General features: G+C 44.5%; 1 long non-coding RNA gene across 1 annotated transcript in view; it reads right to left on the bottom strand.

Annotated features, from left to right (window-relative positions):
• Window positions 1-17,503, bottom strand: part of LOC128573405 (uncharacterized) — a 114,503-nt gene that overhangs the window by 81,167 nt on the left and 15,833 nt on the right. Inside the window, exon 2 of the long non-coding RNA XR_008376461.1 lies at window positions 10,198-10,267. This is a non-coding gene — a long non-coding RNA (uncharacterized LOC128573405). The remainder of the gene's footprint in view (window positions 1-10,197; window positions 10,268-17,503) is intronic.

The following is a 17,503-nucleotide window of genomic DNA, read 5'->3' as shown; positions in this document are numbered from 1 at the left end:
CAGACACGCCAAGAGAGTCTGAAATTCAGATAGCAGACAGTTTCAGAAACCCAACATGACTCAATCCTCATAAGACATCCCCCAGGCATATCATAATTAACTTCACTAAAGTTAATATGAAGAAGAAAATTCTGAAAGCAGCCAGATTAAGAAATCCATTACCTAAAAAGGGAAGAATATTAGAATGATTACAGATCTCTCTGCTGAAACTTTTCAAGCCAGAAGAGGGTGGTCATCGACTTTTAATCTCCTGAAGCAAAATAACTTTCAACCCTGGATCCTATATCCAGCTAAACTGAGTCTCATTTATGATGCAGAAATTAAATACTTTAATGACATTCATATGTTGAAGAAATTTGCCATAACCAAACCAGCTCTTCAGGATTTTCTCAGACATATCCTCCATAATGACCAGCCCAATCCTCTACCACAAAAGTAAACTCACTCAAAAACTTTTGATCAAACTCCAACTTCCACAGTGGTGAAAGGATTAAAAATGTCCACGGGAATTTTGATAAACTTGATACCCAAAATTTTACCAGACTTATCAATGTTCTCCATTAATGTGGATGGCTTAAACTGTCCTCTATAGAGGCACAGGTTAGCTGACTGGATACAAAAACTCAGGCAAGATATTTGTTGCATACAAGAGTCACATCTTACCTTAAAAGACAAATATAGACTCAGGGTGAAAGTATGGTTGTCCATATTTCAGGCAAATGGTAATCAGAAAAAAGCAGGTGTTGCAATTCTATTTGCAGATACAATAGGCTTTAAACCAACAAAAGTAAGGAAGGATTAAAATGGTCACTTCATATTTGTTAAGGGTAATACTCAATATGATGAGATTTCAATTATTAATATCTATGCGCCCAACCAGAATGCACCTCAATTTATAAGAGAAACTCTAACAGATGGGAGCAACTCGATTTCCTCCAGCTCCATAATAGTTGGAGATTTCAACACTCCTTTGGCAGTGTTGGATCGATCCTCCAATAAGAAGCTGAGCAAAGAAATTTTAGATTTAAACCTAACCATCCAACATTTGGATTTAGCAGACATCAACAGAACATTTCATCCCAACAAAACTGAATACACATCCTTCTCATCAGCCCACAGAACATACTCCAAAATCGATCACATCTTAGGTCACAAGTCTAACCTCAGTAAATTTAAAGGAATAGAAATTATTCCTTGCATCTTCTCAGACCATCATGGAATAAAAGTTGAACTCAGTAACAACAGGAATCTGCATACTCATACAAAAACATGGAAGTTACATAACCTTATGCTGAATGATAGCTGCGTCAGGGATGAGATTAAGAAGGAAATTTCCAAATTTTTGGAACAAAACGACAATGAAGACATGAATTATCAGAACCTCGGGATACCTCAAAGGCAGTCCTAAGACAGACAATTTATAGCACTGCAAGCCTCCCTCAAGAGAATGGAAAGAGAGGAAGTTAACAAGAAAAAGAAGAAAGACTACCCAACACGTTCTATGAAGCAAACATCACCCTGATCCCCAAACCAGGAAAAGACCCAACAAGAAAAGAAAATTATAGAACAATATCACTAATGAATATAGCTGCAAAAATATTCAACAAGATCCTAACAAACAGAATCCGACAACACATCAAACAAATTATACATCATGACCAAGTCAGTTTTATCCCAGGGTCTCAAGACTTGTTCAGTATACATAAAACTATAAGTATAATTCAGCACATAAACAGATTAAAAAACAAAGACCATATAATTCTCTCAATTGATGCAGAAAAGCTTTTGATAATATCCAGCATCCCTTCATGATTAGAACACTTACGAAAATTGGTATAGAAGGGACATTTCTTAAACAGATACAGGCCATCTACAGCAAACCCACAGCCAATATCGTACTGAATGGAGTTAAATTGAAATCATTTCCACTCAGATCAGAAACCAGACAAGGCTTCCCATCGACTCCCCTGCTCTTTAACATTGTAATGGAAGTTTTAGTCACTGCAATTAGGGAAGAAAAGGCAATCAAGGGTATCCATATAGGGTCAGAAGAGATCAAACTTTCGCTCTTTGCAGATGATATGATTGTATATCTGGAAAACACCAGGGATTCTACTACAAAATTCTTAGAAGTGATCAAGGAATACAGCAGCATCTCAGGTTACAAAATCAACATTCATAAATCTGTACCCTTTATATTTACCAACAATAGTCAAGCTGAAAAAACAGTTAAGGACTCTATTCCATTCACGGTAGTGCCAAAGAAGATGAAATATTTTGGAGTTTATCTAACAAAGGATGTGAAAGATCTCTATAAAAAACTATGAAACTCTAAGAAAAGAAATAGCTGAAAATGTTAACAAATGGAAAAACATACCACGCTCATGGCTGGGAAGAATCAACATTGTTAAAATGTCCATACTACCCAAAGCAATATACAATTTTAATGCAATCCCTATTAAAGCTCCACTGTCATACTTTAAAGATCTTGAAAAAATAATACTTCGTTTTATATGGAATCAGAAAAAAACTCGAATAGCCAAGACATTACTCAGAAATAAAAACAAAGCAGGAGGAATCACGCTACCAGACCTCAGACTATACTACAAATCGATAGTGATCAAAACAGCGTGGTACTGGCACAAAAACAGAGAAGTAGATGTCTGGAACAGAATAGAGAACCAAGAGATGAGTCCAGCTACTTACCATTATTTCATCTTTAACAAGTCAATTAAAAACAGTCAGTGGGGAAAAGATTCCCTATTTAACAAATGATGCTGGGTGAACTGGCTGGCAACCTGTAGAAGACTGAAACTGGACCCACACCTTTCACCATTAACTAAGATAGACTCTCACTGGATTAAAGATTTAAACTTAAGACGTTAAACTATAAAAATACTAGAAGAGAGCACAGGGAAAACCCTTGAAGAAATTGGTCTGGGTGAGTATTTTATGAGGAGGACCCCCGGGCAATTGAAGCAGCTTCAAAAATACACTACTGGGACCTGATCAAACTAAATAGCTTCTGCACAGCCAAGAACACAGTAAGTAAACCAAGCAAACAGCCCTCAGAATGGGAGAAGATATTTGCAGGTTATGTCTCCGACAAAGGTTTAATAACCAGAATCCACGGAGAACTCAAACGTATAAGCAAGAAAAGAACAAGTGATCCCATCGCAGGCTGGGCAAGGGACTTGAAGAGAAATTTTTCTGAAGAAGACAGGCGCATGGCCTACAGACATATGAAAAAATGTTCATCATCTTTAATCATCAGAGAAATGCAAATCAAAACTACGTTGAGATATCATCTAACTCCAGTAAGATTAGCCCATTTCACAAAATCCCAAGACCAGAGATGTTGGCGTGGATGTGGAGAAAAGGGAACACTTCTACACTGCTGGTGGGAATGCAAATTAATACATTCCTTTTGGAAAGATGTTTGGAGAACACTTAGAGATCTAAAAATAGATCTGCCATTCAATCCTATAATTCCTCTACTAGGCATATACCCAAAAGACCAAAAATCACATCATAAGAAAGATATTTGTACCAGAATGTTTATTGCATCCCTATTCATAATTGCTAAGTCATTGAAAAAGCCCAAGTGCCCATTGATCCACGAATGGATTAATAAATTGTGGTATATGTACACCATGGAATATTATGCAGCCTTAAAGAAAGATGGAGACTTTACCTCTTTCATGTTTACATGGATGGAGCTGGAACATATTCTTCTTAGTAAAGTATCTCAAGAATGGAAGAAAAAGTATCCAATGTACTCAGCCCTACTATGAAACTAATTTATGGCTTTCACATGAAAACTATAACCCAGTTATAACCTAAGAATAGGGGGAAGGGGGAAACCGAGGGAAGGAAGGGGGAGGTACGCAGAGGGAGGGAGATTGGTGGAATTACACCCGCAGCGCATCTTACAAGGGTATATGTGAAACTTAGTAAATGTAGAATGTAAATGTCTTAAGACAATAACTAAGAAAATGCCAGGAAGGCTATGTTAACAAGTGTGATGAAAATGTGTCAAATGGTCTATAAAACCAGGGTATGGTGCCCCATGATCACATTAATGTACACAGCTATGATTTAATAAAAAGAAGAAAAAAGGAAGACAATTGTGTAAATGTTTAGAAATAATTAGTCACAGCTACAAAAGGTGACACCAGTCCAAAGCTGGACAAGCGGTGGCTGGGCAGTTCTCCCCGCAGAAGTACTTTTTGTGTAGGTTGCCTCTGTGCACAGCTATGGTTTTTATAATCCTTTGTGATAGTTTTTATTTCCAGGCAGACAAGCCTGAGAGCTATCTCTTCATGGCCTCGTGGCTCTATCAGGATTGTCTTAATGTAAGTGACCTTGTTTTGATTCTGATAACATTCACATATATGCTATACATAGCAATATTTTTTATATTTTTATATTTTTTCCTTTATTAAAAATAGCTTCCATTTCTTAATGCTGCATAGTATTCTGTGGTATACGTATACCACAATTTATTAATCCATTCATTGGTAATTGGGCATTTGGGCTTCTTCCATGACTTGGCAATTATGAATTGAGCTGCAATGAACAATCTGGTGCAAATATCTTTATTGCCAAATGATTTTTGGTCCTTTGGATATGCACCTAGAAGAGGAATTGCAGGGTCAAATGGCAGGTCTACATTTAGATCCCTGAGTGTTCTCCAAACTTCCTTCCAAAAGGAACGTAATATTCTTCTTAGTAAAGTATCTCAGGAATGAAAAAAAAAATATCCAATGTTCTCAGTACTACTGTAAAACCAATTTATAATCACCCACCCTTGCATATGAAAAATGAAACACAACTATAACCTAGGATGAAAGAGAGAAGGGGAGGGAGAGGGGAAGGGAGGGGGTGGGTTAATAGAGAGATGGTTACTAGGGGGACCACCCCTGTGGAGCACATTGCAAGTATAAGTTGGATTTATCAGGTGTAGAACACAAATGTCTTAATGCTGTAATCGGGTAAATGAGGTGAAGGCTATGTAGATTAGTAGGATGTAAGCACTCCAATTTGTACAAATAATGAACACATTGAATCCCATAATGGCATAAATGTATTCATGATCTATGTACCAATGACTTAATAAAAAAAAAAAACTTCCAAAAACAGTAATGCATAAAACACTAATCTAATTTTTTCCAAAGCTATATCCAATTATCATAATTAACTCCAAGTGTCATTACTGAATACACTGAAATTTCCCAACTAGTTGTAAGGCTGCACTCACCACAGGCTGCCTTATTTATATTCCTTGTTTTTATGCTAAAATCACATCCTGTTTGCTCTGTTTCCTCACTGAGTCATTGAGTCATTTCCATTTGCTGAGTCAAAGCCTGCCTTCTGGGGCTCATCTGCGCCCTTAAGAATCCTTTCTATCTGCCTGTTGTGTTTCCCTTAGCCTTCCTCAGGAGTTCTGACAGAGTCGAAAAAGCCTCCTTCTTCTCTCTGCCCTGGGCACAGAAATCCCCAGTACTCCTCCTGGCCTGGCTGGCCCCACTGCTGTCCTATCTTGTGGAATCTCTGGCCCAGTTCCTTGCTTCTCCCTGCTCAGAAAACCAGGTAATGAGGAAGAGGCTGCCAGGCTGGGCTTCCAGATCCCCTTCCCCTAGAAAGCTCCTGGGGTTGTGTGGGGGTGCCCAGCTCCACGTACCTGACTCTGGGCAGGACTCCCCGTGGCTCTTGCCTCCAAGGCTTTGTCTCTGGTGTGTGTCTGGGCTGTGGCTTCCTCCACTCCTGCTTCTGTGTGGATCTAGTCCTGCTTTCTTTCTCTCTCTCAGAAACCCATGAGAATTCCTCACACAGTATAATTTCCTCATATTGAGAGTTGCTGCTTACCTGCTCCTTTACTGAAATTGGGATGATCCAGCCTTCCCATCACCCTTCTGGAGCACATTTGACTCAGCAGCCAGGAATCCCACATGTGCTTATTCTCAAATGTGTTAACTGGTGTTAGACATGTATGGCCCTTCTGATTTGTAATATTATAAATAATCACAATAGATATCACTGTGCACATATCCTGGATCCTTTGTTATTTCTTAAAATAGATTCTTAGAGGGAGACTTATTGGGTCAAACTATATGACCATACATATCCATATGGCCATAGATGGATATTACTAAGATCATCCAGAAAAGTTATGCCTATCCACATTCTTACCACCAACAGACAGATCATCTTTACCACCCAATTAGGGCAGCTTCTGCTCTGTGATTTCTTTCTGCTTAGTAAGTTTGACCTTAAAATATAATCAGAGGCCTGTGGGCTATTATTCTGAAAACCCTGTAGTTGACTTTGTTTGATGACCCTACTAAGACTGCTCGCAAACTCAGTGGATGACTGGGCCATCTCTTGTTCTTGGTTCTGGTCTCTGCCAAATTCCTGGCTTGTTCTAAAATCCCTACCTGGCCCCTGAGAATCTACCTCCCTCCTGCCTCAGTGCCCTCTGGGAATCATGGCTTCATGTTCTTCTGGTACTTTCATTTTCTGATTAAAATCCCAAACTACTCCATGAAGCATTGCTACCCTGAGCATGAGGAAATCACATCTCTGTGGAGTTAGTTAATAAGGTACCTGGAGGGCGGTGCCTGTGGCTCAGTCCGTAAGGCGCCAGCCCCATATACCGAGGGTGACAGGTTCAAACCCGGCCCCGGCCAAACTGCAACCAAAAAATAGCCGGGCGTTGTGGTGGGCGCCTGTAGTCCCAGCTACTCAGGAGGCTGAGGTAAGAGAATCGCTTAAGCCCAGGAGTTGGAGGTTGCTGTGAGGTGTGTGAGGCCACGGCACTCTACCGAGGGCCATAAAGTGAGACTCTGTCTCTACAAAAAAAAAATAAAAAAAAAAATAAGCAAACTCAGTCTTCACATCCATGTCCAGCTACTGGTGAAGCCCGAGCCACCACAGAAACCGCCGTAAATGGTCCTGGCAGGTCCTGGGGCCTGCTCTGCCCCAATCTTCAAACCCTGACAACTTCCACGATAGAAGAGACATGTAAATTATGGAACATGATAGTCTGATGATGCCAGAGCAGCCTGTCAGACGACCACCACCTTCTGTCAAGTACAGCTCTAAAGGAACCCATCGCCATTGTAAAGGATCCAAAGACTAATGTTTTCTGTGGAGAGGCCCCATGCCTGGAACCATGCCTATTGTGTAGTTAGGGCTCAAAAGTACTTTTCTCCCATGAAAAAAAAAAATGGCCCTTGGTTGTATCTGTTAGCTTGCAGGAGAGGAAAGCAAAGGGAATAGAATGGAGAGCGGGGGCCTCTACCCCAAGCAGCACTCCAACTCTGCCCACACACTCACCTAGCAGCAAGTGCTCACCATTCCTCCCCACAGCCTAATAACCCAAGGGCTGTCCAGTGGATGAGCTGAGATTGCAAAGAAGCTGTTCTCCAAGCCCTAACAGGGAAAGATTCTGCAATTCCTTCAGGGTTGGGTATGTCTAAGCAGATCACTGACATTTCCAAGGAAAGGATATAAACCATGGAAGCTCTGGAGAAACAATTTGAGATAAAGATGCTGGAGTACGTGACCCCATCCAGTGAGGACGAACCCTTGAGGAACAGCAAGAGAGTCAGTTGTGAAGTTCTGCCAAGGCCAGAAAGTTGTGCTCATGGGGAGTTAAAGTGAGAGAAAAAAGCACATAATCTGGGTGATAAAAAGCTCTTATTAAGAAATTGTTCATTTACGATTCCATCTTGAACTGGGAAAAGTTTAGCTGGTTCTTACTCAATCCTATTCTATGTAAAAAATAGAGGTGATTCTGCTTCTGGATGAGAGCTTCTGTTGTGTAGAGAAGGCAACGCTTTTATACTGCTGGTAGGACTGCTAACTAATACAACCTCTTTGGAAAGAAGTATGGAGAATCCTCAAAGAGCTAAAAGTAAGCCTTCCATTTGATCCCACAATCCCATTGCTAGGCATCTACCCAGAAGAAAAAATATATATATCTTATCACAAGGACATTTTCACTAGAATGTTTATTGCAGCTCAATTCACAATCACCAAGATGTGGAAACTCAGGAACGAATTAACAGACTGTGGTACATGTGCACCATGGAGCTCTATTCAGCCATAAAAAGAGATAGAAACTTTACATCTTTTGTATCAACCTGATGGAGTTGAAGCACATTTCTTCTTAGTAAAGTATCACAGAATGGAAAAGCAGGCATCCAGTGTACTTGATACTAATGAAATGAAAACAAGTAGATAAACAACTACACACATACACAAGAGAAAAACAATTAAATTCAAGTTGAGGGGAGGGAGAGGAGAGAGAGGAGATGAGGAAGGAGAGACGGGAATTGGTGAACTCTCACCTAATGGGCCCAATGTGAGGGCACACAGCACACCCTCTGGGTGAAGGGCCCAACTACAACTTGAACTTCAACTAGCAAACACAAACAATGTAACCTTTAATATGAGTATTTGTACCCTCATATTAAATCTGAAGCTTTAAAAAAAAAAAATAGACTTCTGTTGCCATAAGAACACAGTTTTACAATAAACATATGTCTGAAAACTTGCTAATCAAATTTTCTCTGAATGTCTCAAGAAAGGTTGTTATTTCAATGTCCCATCCCATGAAACATTTGTGTGGGTATCTGGATGAGGTGTTTGGTGTATAACTAGGAAGAAAAGGTAATAGGCTGGTCAACAGAATCATTACTACATAGGTCGCCACAAGCTGAGAAGATGGGCCCAGCACACCGGTGTGGTGATTAGCCACCCAGGAGAGCAGAGCCAGAAGCCACAGGAAGGTGCAGCTGGAGAAGGGGAATGAGTGGGGTGTGCAGCTGGGCAAGGCTAGACGTGTCTTTCCTGGAGAAGTGGAGGAGAAATGAGCCCAGTGTCCTCAGCTCTGCAGCGTGGACTTCACTGGGGTCCAGCAGTGACAATGAAGAACTGCAAGAGGCCAGATAGGCCAGGACAGAAGGCTGTGCCTGGGGCTCTGAGTCCTCTGTCCTTGAAGCTATTAAGAAGCCATGAGGAGATCCCACCCCGAAAGTTCCAACTCACAGAAGCAGAGAGTAGAAAGGTGGCTTCCGAGGGGAGTTGGCAGAAATGGGGAAATGCTGGTCAAAGGGCACAAACTTCTCTAAGTCCTGGGGTCGACTGCAGAGCATGACAGCTGCAGCTAATAATACTGTAGTGTGCCCTTGAAATTTGACAAGAGATTTGGATTTTAAGTGTCCTCGCCCCTTTCACAGTAGTGACCATGGTTGGTGACAGATGTGGTGATTAATTTGACCGTGATAATCAGCACACTGTGTGTATTATATCAAATCATCCCATTCTACACCTTAAATATCCACAGTTTTTTGTCAATTAAATATTTTAAATTTTAAAAAGAAGATCCCGGGCGGCGCCTGTGGCTCAGTGAGTGGGGCGCCGGCCCCATATGCCAAGGGTGGCGGGTTCAGGCCCAGCCCCTGCCAAACTGCAACAAAAAAATAGCCGGGCGTTGTGGCAGGCGCCTGTAGTTCCGGCTGCTCGGGAAGCTGAGGCAAGGGAATCACGTAGGCCCAGGAGCTGGAGGTTGCTGTGAGCCGTGTGATGCCACGGCACTCTACTGAGGGCAGTAAAGTGAGACTGTGTCTCTACAAAAAAAAAAAAGAAGAAGATCCCAGCACTGTTTGGATGGATAGGCTGGCCAGCATCTTCTGGTGTTGCCAAGCAGTGGTGAGCTCCCGGTCATTGGAGGTATCCAAGCACCAAAGAAACATCAGTCAGCAGAAACCTCAGCTTGCTGGGCAGATGGGCTCACCAGCATTTTCTAAACCTACTGTACAGATCAGGGGTCCTCAAACTACAGCCCGTGGGCCACATGCGGCCTGCTGAGAACATTTATCCAGCCCTCCAGGTGTTTTTGCCACACCTGCCTATGTTGCTTAGCAGCCGATTTCTCGCAGCCTGCAGGCTGTTTTTGCCACCCTGCCTGTCATGCTTAGTAGCCAACTTGTCCCAGGCCACAGTGCACATGTGTGGAATGTGTGCCAACTCTCCAACTTCGCTCCTTCTCTCTGTCTCTCCCCACCCCTCCTTCTCTCTGTCTCTCCCTGCTGGGTATTTTTGCCATCCTGCTTAGGAGCCCACTAGTCCCGGCCCGCAGTGCACATGTGTGGAATGTGCCCCCCACTCTCCGACTCCCCTCCTACTCACCAACTCCTCTTCTCAGTCTCTAGTGTAATCGGAAAAGTCACCAGGTTGCCTGTGCAGAGCCTGCTGCTGCCTAAGGACCGAGGTAAGAACAAGTTAGGATTTATTTATTTATTTTTTGAAGTTAGAAGGTCTTTTTTTTTTTTTATTTTGCAGTTAGTAGGGCCTTTTTTTTTTGCAGTTAAGGGGGGGCCTTTCTTTTCTGAAGTTAGGAGGTCTTTTTTTTTCGCAGATAGGAAGTGCCTTTTTTTTGAAGTTAGAAGAGCCTTTTATAGAAGTGAGGAGAGCCTTTTTTTTAAGTTGGTTAGTTGGTTGGGGGTGGTTTCTAGGGGGGTTGCATCACAGTGATAACGCAAATTGTCAGTGCTCAGAGGTAATGCAAATGGTCAGAGCTCAGAGGTAATGCGAATAGTGCTCAGTGGTGATGATAATTGTAAGTGCTCAGTGTTAATGCAAATAGCGCTTGGTATTAATGCAAATTGTCAGCAGTCAGTGTTATCGCAAATGGTCAGTGCTCAGTGTTATCGCATGGGGGCCCCAAACTGGTAATCTGCCTAGGGCCCCTTGGGAACTTAATCTGGCTCTGCAGACAGCTGAGGAGTAGGAAACCCAATTTAATTGACAGTAAGTGCATTTATATTCTGATTGTTATTCAGTTGTGTATGATGTTGTATGTTGTGTGCTGTGTAAGCCTCAGTTCACAATGTTGTGACCTCTGAGCAGTGCGAGTTCAGCTACATGCTTGTCTGGCTGAACTCACATTAGATTCGGAAGAAAAAAGGCATACGTGCCTTCTTTTTTCCTGCAGATCCCATGCGATCAGAATCCTGTGCGAGTTCACAGACTGCAGTGTGGTTCTCACAGGGTAGTGTGAACTGGAAAGGTGGTGGAGGAACTGGCTCTATAATCGTGCCTGTTCCCACACCGCACCAGTGTGAGCCTGAGGTAAAAGCGGACTTCCACCATGTGGGCACTGGTAAGGCTGAAATGATGTGGACTGGCAAGGCTGCATTGATGGGCACTGATCAGACTGCATTGATGGACGCTGATCAGACTGCATTGATGGACACTGATCAGACTGCATTGATATGCAGTACAGTCTATATGTCTCTGTGTGGGCAAAGTTATTGCTGGTATATTGTTTTTGGAACACTGTGTATATATATATTGGTATTTTACTAATAGCAATTTGGAATCCCTAGGAAACAATGATATCAAGAAAGAGAAAAATTGACTTGGAGTGTAGGATAGTCAAGGAACGGTGGACTTATGATTACTTTTTCATGCAGTACAAGGAAAGAGCTGTGTGTTTGATATGCCAGAATATAGTGTCTGTGTTCAAATAATACAATTTGTGTCGACACTATCAAACTCAACATAAAGACAAATATGATTGGTTGGTTGGAGAAGTGAGAAAAGATAAAATATTAAAACTGAAATATACATTGACAACTCAGCAAAATACTTCTGTGAAGCAGAAACAACTAAATACTTCATCACTGAAATTGTCTGTGGTTTAGTGAGCAAGTTTAGCGAGCAAGTTTTCAAGTTGCCAAGCTAATAGCATGCACTGGCAGACCATTCGTGGAGGGAGAATTTGTTAAAGAATGCCTTCTTTCTGTTGCCAAAGAGATGTGTCCATAGTACAGTGAGTCTCAGGACCCTCAATTACATAAAGGATTGAAGAAATGGGAGATAATTTGCATCAGCATTTGCAAAACTCCGCAAAAAAACTTTCCTATTTTTCCTTGGTACTCGATGAAAGCAATGATGTTCGTGATTCTGCACAACTTCTAATTTTTATTCATGGGACAAATGACTATTTTGAAGTCACAGAAGAGCTTGCTGCACTGCAAAGCATCAAAGGAACAACTACAGGACAGGATATCTATAAAAAGGTTTGCCAAACTGTGAATAGTTTGGAGTTGGGCTGGGAAAAACTAGCCAGTGTGAAAACTGATGGTGCTCCTCGCATGGTGGGGTCTAAGAAAGGAGCAATTGCTCACATTAACCAAGAGATGGACAAACATAACCATTCTCATCCAATAGCCATACACTGCCTCATCCACCAACAAGCGCTGTGTAGTAAATCACTGAAGTGGGACTCTGTTATGAAAATTGTGGTATCTTGTGTTAACTTCATTAGAGGTAATGCACTAAACCACAGACAATTTCAGGAATTTCTGTCTGAGCTAAATGCTGCCTATGAAGATGTTCTGTACCACACAGAAGTCCATTGGCTGAGTCGAGGGAGAGTTTTGAAACATTTCTATGACTTACTGCCACAGATTACAGCTTTTCTGCTTTCAAAAAACAGAGAAGTACCAGAGCTTAATGATGCAGAATGGAAATGGCACCTTGCCTTTCTGACAGAGGTAACAGAGCTACTCAACAGTTTCAGTGTGCAACTTCAAGGAAAGGGGAAGCTCATCTGTGCTATGCAATCACATGTGAAAGCATCTGAAGTAAAATTAGGCCTCCTCATCAAACAAGTGAAGGAGGAAAATTTCTGCCATCTCCCCACAACTCAAAATCTGTTAGCGGAAAATCCATTGGTTGCATTCCCCAAAAAAACCGTGTGGATTCACTGGAAAAGTTGCAAAAGGATTTCCATAGAGCTTCATTTCCATGAACAGGACATACAGCTTTTCCATAACCCATTTTCTATTGACATTGAATAAGAGGATACGATTTACCAAACGGAACTGGCTGAACTACAGAATTGTGACTGTCTGAAAGACGCATTTAAGTCAAGCAACCTTCCTAATTTCTATGCATCTCTCCCCTCTGAGACATATCCTAATATCAGGAACCATGCACTCAACTCAAAATGGCAACCATCTTTGGCAGCACTTATGTCTGTGAACAGACTTTTTCCAGAATGAAACATCTGAAATCTCCAACCAGATCTAGACTAACCGATGCACACTTGCATCACGACTAGCAGTGACAAATATGGAACCGGACATTGACCATCTCATTAGCCAAAAGCAGGCCCATAGATCCCAGTGAAATACTGGTAAGTTTGTTGATTTAACTTTACTTGTTCTGCATTTGAAATATTGTATTTATTCCCATTTTGGTTTTTTACTTCAAAATAAGATATGTGCAGTGTGCATAGGAATTTGTTCATAGTTTTTTCTTTTTAAACTATAGCCCGGCCCTCCAACGGTCTGAGGGACAATGAACTGGCCCCCTGTTTAAAAAGTCTGAGGACCCCTGGTATAGACTTCACCTGGGGTAACACCTGAGAGCTTTTTGGAAGTACAGAAGTCCAAACCCAGTCACTCAGATTCTGATGTGTAGTTCTGAGGCGGAGCCAGTGACACTGACAAATGTCCAACAACTGGCTCTCCAGAAACAACAAACCCTGATGTGGCATCTCTTCATGTCAATGATGCAAGTGTTCCCACTTTGGCCTGTCAGGCTGCCAGTATGATATCACTGGACCGTGCGTGAAAGAGAATTGCATAGAGACCACCGTCATGCAGTGTCCCCACTGCACAGACATGACAGATGGGATTCACCTGAGGCCACTGTCACACGGTGTCCCTACTGCACAGACAGAACAGATGGGATTCACCTGAGGCCACCGTCATGGGGATGTCCCCACCACACAGACATGACAGATAGAATTCACCTGAGGCCACCATCACACGGTGTCCCTACTGCACAGACACGACAGACGGGATTCACCTGAGGCCACTGTCACGGGCTGTCCCCACCACACAGACACAACAGATGGAATTCACCTGAGGCCACCATCACTCAGCGTCCCCACCACACAGACAGGACTGATGGGATTCACCTGAGGCCACCATCACGGGATGTCCCCATCACACAGACATGACAGATGGAATTCACCTGAGGCCACCATCACGGGATGACCCCATCACACAGACATGACAGATAGAATTCACCTGAGGCCACCGTCACACGGTGTCCCTACTGCACAGACACGACAGATGGGATTCACCTGAGGCCACCGTCACACGGTGTCCCCACCGCACAGACACGACAGATGGAATTCACCTGAGGCCACCGTCACAGGGTGTCCCCACCACACAGACACGACAGATGGGATTCACCTGAGGCCACTGTCACATGGTGTCCCCACCGCACAGACATGACAGATGGGATTCACCTGAGGCCACTGTCACACGGTGTCCCCACCGCACAGACATGACAGATGGGATTCACCTGAGGCCACCGTCACACGGTGTCCCCACCGCACAGACATGACAGATGGGATTTACCTCAGGCCACCGTCACGGGATGTCCCCACCACACAGACACAACAGATGGGATTCACCTGAGGCCACTGTCACACGGTGTCCCCACTGCACAGACATGACAGATGGGATTCACCTGAAGGGCACAGATGATAGAAAATGTAAAATAGAGTGGTGAGTGTGCAATTACCACCTTTAACGCAATTTGCCTCATTGTGATCATATAATTTACTTTTCACAATGGCACGATGAAACAGCTGACTGGAGAAGATCCTGAGAGTTCAACAGTTGCCTCTCAGGAGCAGGTGTCGGCTGGCTGCAGGAGTAGATTAACAGGCCTCTCAGCTGTGAGACTCCTACAGCAAAGGAACGAAAGGACCACCATTTGGGTAAAGCAGCGAGTTGCCACCTCCCATGGTTGTGGGAATGTTGAGTCTTTTCTCCTTGGAGCAGCCCTTTCTCTGGCCTGCTCCGAACCTTGAGAAGACAAGAGTCTGAAAATATTTACACATGAAGAAAGTGACTTGAATTTTGCCCGGGCAAGGGATGAAAGCCAGGATCTCAGAGAAGGTGTCCAGGATGAAGACTGCATGAGATGAGGGTCTGTACGGTGGGTCAGCAGCAGTCCCTGAAGGGAGGAAGGAGAGAGGACAGCCAGGAAGGTGGGAGGGAGGGGGAGAGGGAAGGAAGGAAACGCTTCCTTTGAGAGAACTCAATATATGCTACATATGCTGAGAAACAGTACTAGACCAGTTTTTTAAGCAACCTTTTACAAAAATGATCCCATGCTGACTTGATTCTAAGCACTGTTTCTTGCGTTGCCATTAATCTCTCAAAATATCTCTAAAAGCCAGGTCTCCTCATCCCAGCAAGGTCTTGGAAATACTTTCCAGGCTCCCCAAGATCACACAACTGCCAGCTGCCAAAGGCAGCCTGAGGGGAGTGCCTCCGCCTCCCACCCTGAGCTCCCTGCCCAACCCACTCCCACCCCAGCCCCACTCCAGCTGATGTCTGGTGGGGAGAGGCAGCATGTCCACCAATGCCAAGTGCGTAGGGTGTCATCACCAAGTGAGGACAGAAATTGGAGTGGGGGTGGCAGGGTTAAAACAGGGCACAAAGTAACGAGGATGAGCCAGACTCCGTGAGATGCTTACAAAGAGCAGAGCGTGAAGAGTTAGGGCATCTTCAACCTGGCAGGAGCCACCTGCACCCAAAGATGCCCAGGAACGTACCTGGTGTGCCCCAAACCACCACCGTGAGGGACACAAGAGGAACCAGGCTGGGGTGTGCTGGGGACGCCTGCTCGGAACTCAGTCGGGTCTCTGCCTAGCTCCAGTTCAGGGCAAACCCTCGCTGCAGCCGGCCGCCCCTGGATTTTAAATCAGGGATGCTGGTGACCTAGTTCCAAGCAGCCTACCGTGGGCTGTGTGAGACTGCAGGGCCCAGAGTCTTCAGGAAACAGGTGTGCATGCCCAGGACGGCTTTTCTGTCTCTCTCCCAGGCTGTGGCTGTGGCACTGGGACAGGTTGGTACTTTGTGCCTCTGATGGTCTCAGGGCCAAGAGGTTCCCACCCTCGGAGAAGGGCAGGAAGGAGCACTCCAGTGGGCTCATCATCAGCCAAGCAGAAAAGACAGCCAGGGACCAACAACAGGTCACCGCAGAAGCCCCAGGCCAAGCCAGCAGGTGAGGGAAAGATGCGGCTGGGCTGTGAGAGGGCCTTTATACCTGGGGAGACCTCACACTCCATGCTCTGACGAGCTGTCTCCAGACCCTGCTCAGGACTGTGTTCTTGCCCTCGGGGCTGCTGTGGCAAATCTCCACAAATACAGGTGATTTAAATGCAACAGAAGCTCATTCTCTCACAGTTGTGAAGACCAGAAATTCAAAAGCAAGGTGTCAGCCCTGTGAGCTCCCCTCAAAGGATCCAGGGGAGGGTCCTTCCTGCCTTCTTGTCACACTGCTCCAACCGCCACCCAGGTTCCCGTCCTGCTTCCCTGTGTGGGTGTGTCTCTGGATGTGTCTCTGGATGTCATCCTGTCTCTGTACCTCTTCTTCCCTCCTCTCAAGGGTGCCAGTTACACGGGATTAAACCCCCGTCCTGTTTGAGAGCAGCCTCGTGGTTCTCGAGGGACTCTGTGAGAATGAGGCTCTGAAGTTCCTTGTGGACAAGGATTTGGGGGGGAAAGGGGCAGGCACTCTTAGATCCAGTAAAATAGGGAATTCACGTTTGATGCTTTTGGCAGAAGGTGGTCTATGTGACCCAGCACAAAATGAAGCAACAACAAAATCTCTGGAGTCAGTAACTTACTAACTCTTTAACTGTGTCCAACTTTATCTCTTTAAACAGTAAGTCTCCACATTTTGAGTCAATGTCATCTTCCATGCTGAAGAGGCGTGAGCACCTTCAGAGCTGCATGTGTGGTGAATCTGATCATCTGTCTAGGGCTAGAGGCAGGGGGTGATGCATAAAATTTCCCAGGGGCACATGTCCTCAGCAGCCCAGGAACCCGCGTTTGGCTGTCCATCCCTAGAAGCCATTCCAAACCACCCCACCTGCTCTTTCCAGCGGCTTACCTTCCGGGGGCATCGGCTCTGTGATATCACTCATTGCTGACCCTGGGAGCAGAGACACAATGGACACTGAAACAGATACCTCTGTCACATGTGAAACCAGACTGAGGTCAGGAGGAGATGAGCCCAACCCCTGCCGCTTCCCCTGGCCCCTACCCAGCAGGCACCACACCTACCCAGGAGGAAGAGGCTCCACTTCCCCACCGGGCTCCAAGAAACGCACCCTGCCTGGAAGCCAGTGTCCCAGGGCCAGGCCGGGGAAATACTGGTCACTCTTCTCTCCAATAGCAAAAGTGCTATGTGGGCAGAAAAAAACCCAGCTGAATTTGAAAGCACAGAAGCCTCCATGTGAACTGCAGGTGAAAAGACCACACAGGGCTCTGAGGTTAGCAACACCTTGTTCTCCTTGGCCCTTACCCAGCCGTGTTCTACAAATGAAAACCTTAGGAGCAGAGCAGTTCTCCAAGAAGGCACAGCTGGCTCAGACTCCAAGCCAGGCTCAGGA

Source organism: Nycticebus coucang, chromosome 21 (genome assembly GCF_027406575.1).
Source record: "Nycticebus coucang isolate mNycCou1 chromosome 21, mNycCou1.pri, whole genome shotgun sequence".
Taxonomy (NCBI): Eukaryota; Metazoa; Chordata; class Mammalia; order Primates; family Lorisidae; genus Nycticebus; species Nycticebus coucang.
The sequence above is the reverse complement of the archived record's forward strand: the minus strand, read 5'-3'. Positions and strand labels throughout refer to the sequence as shown.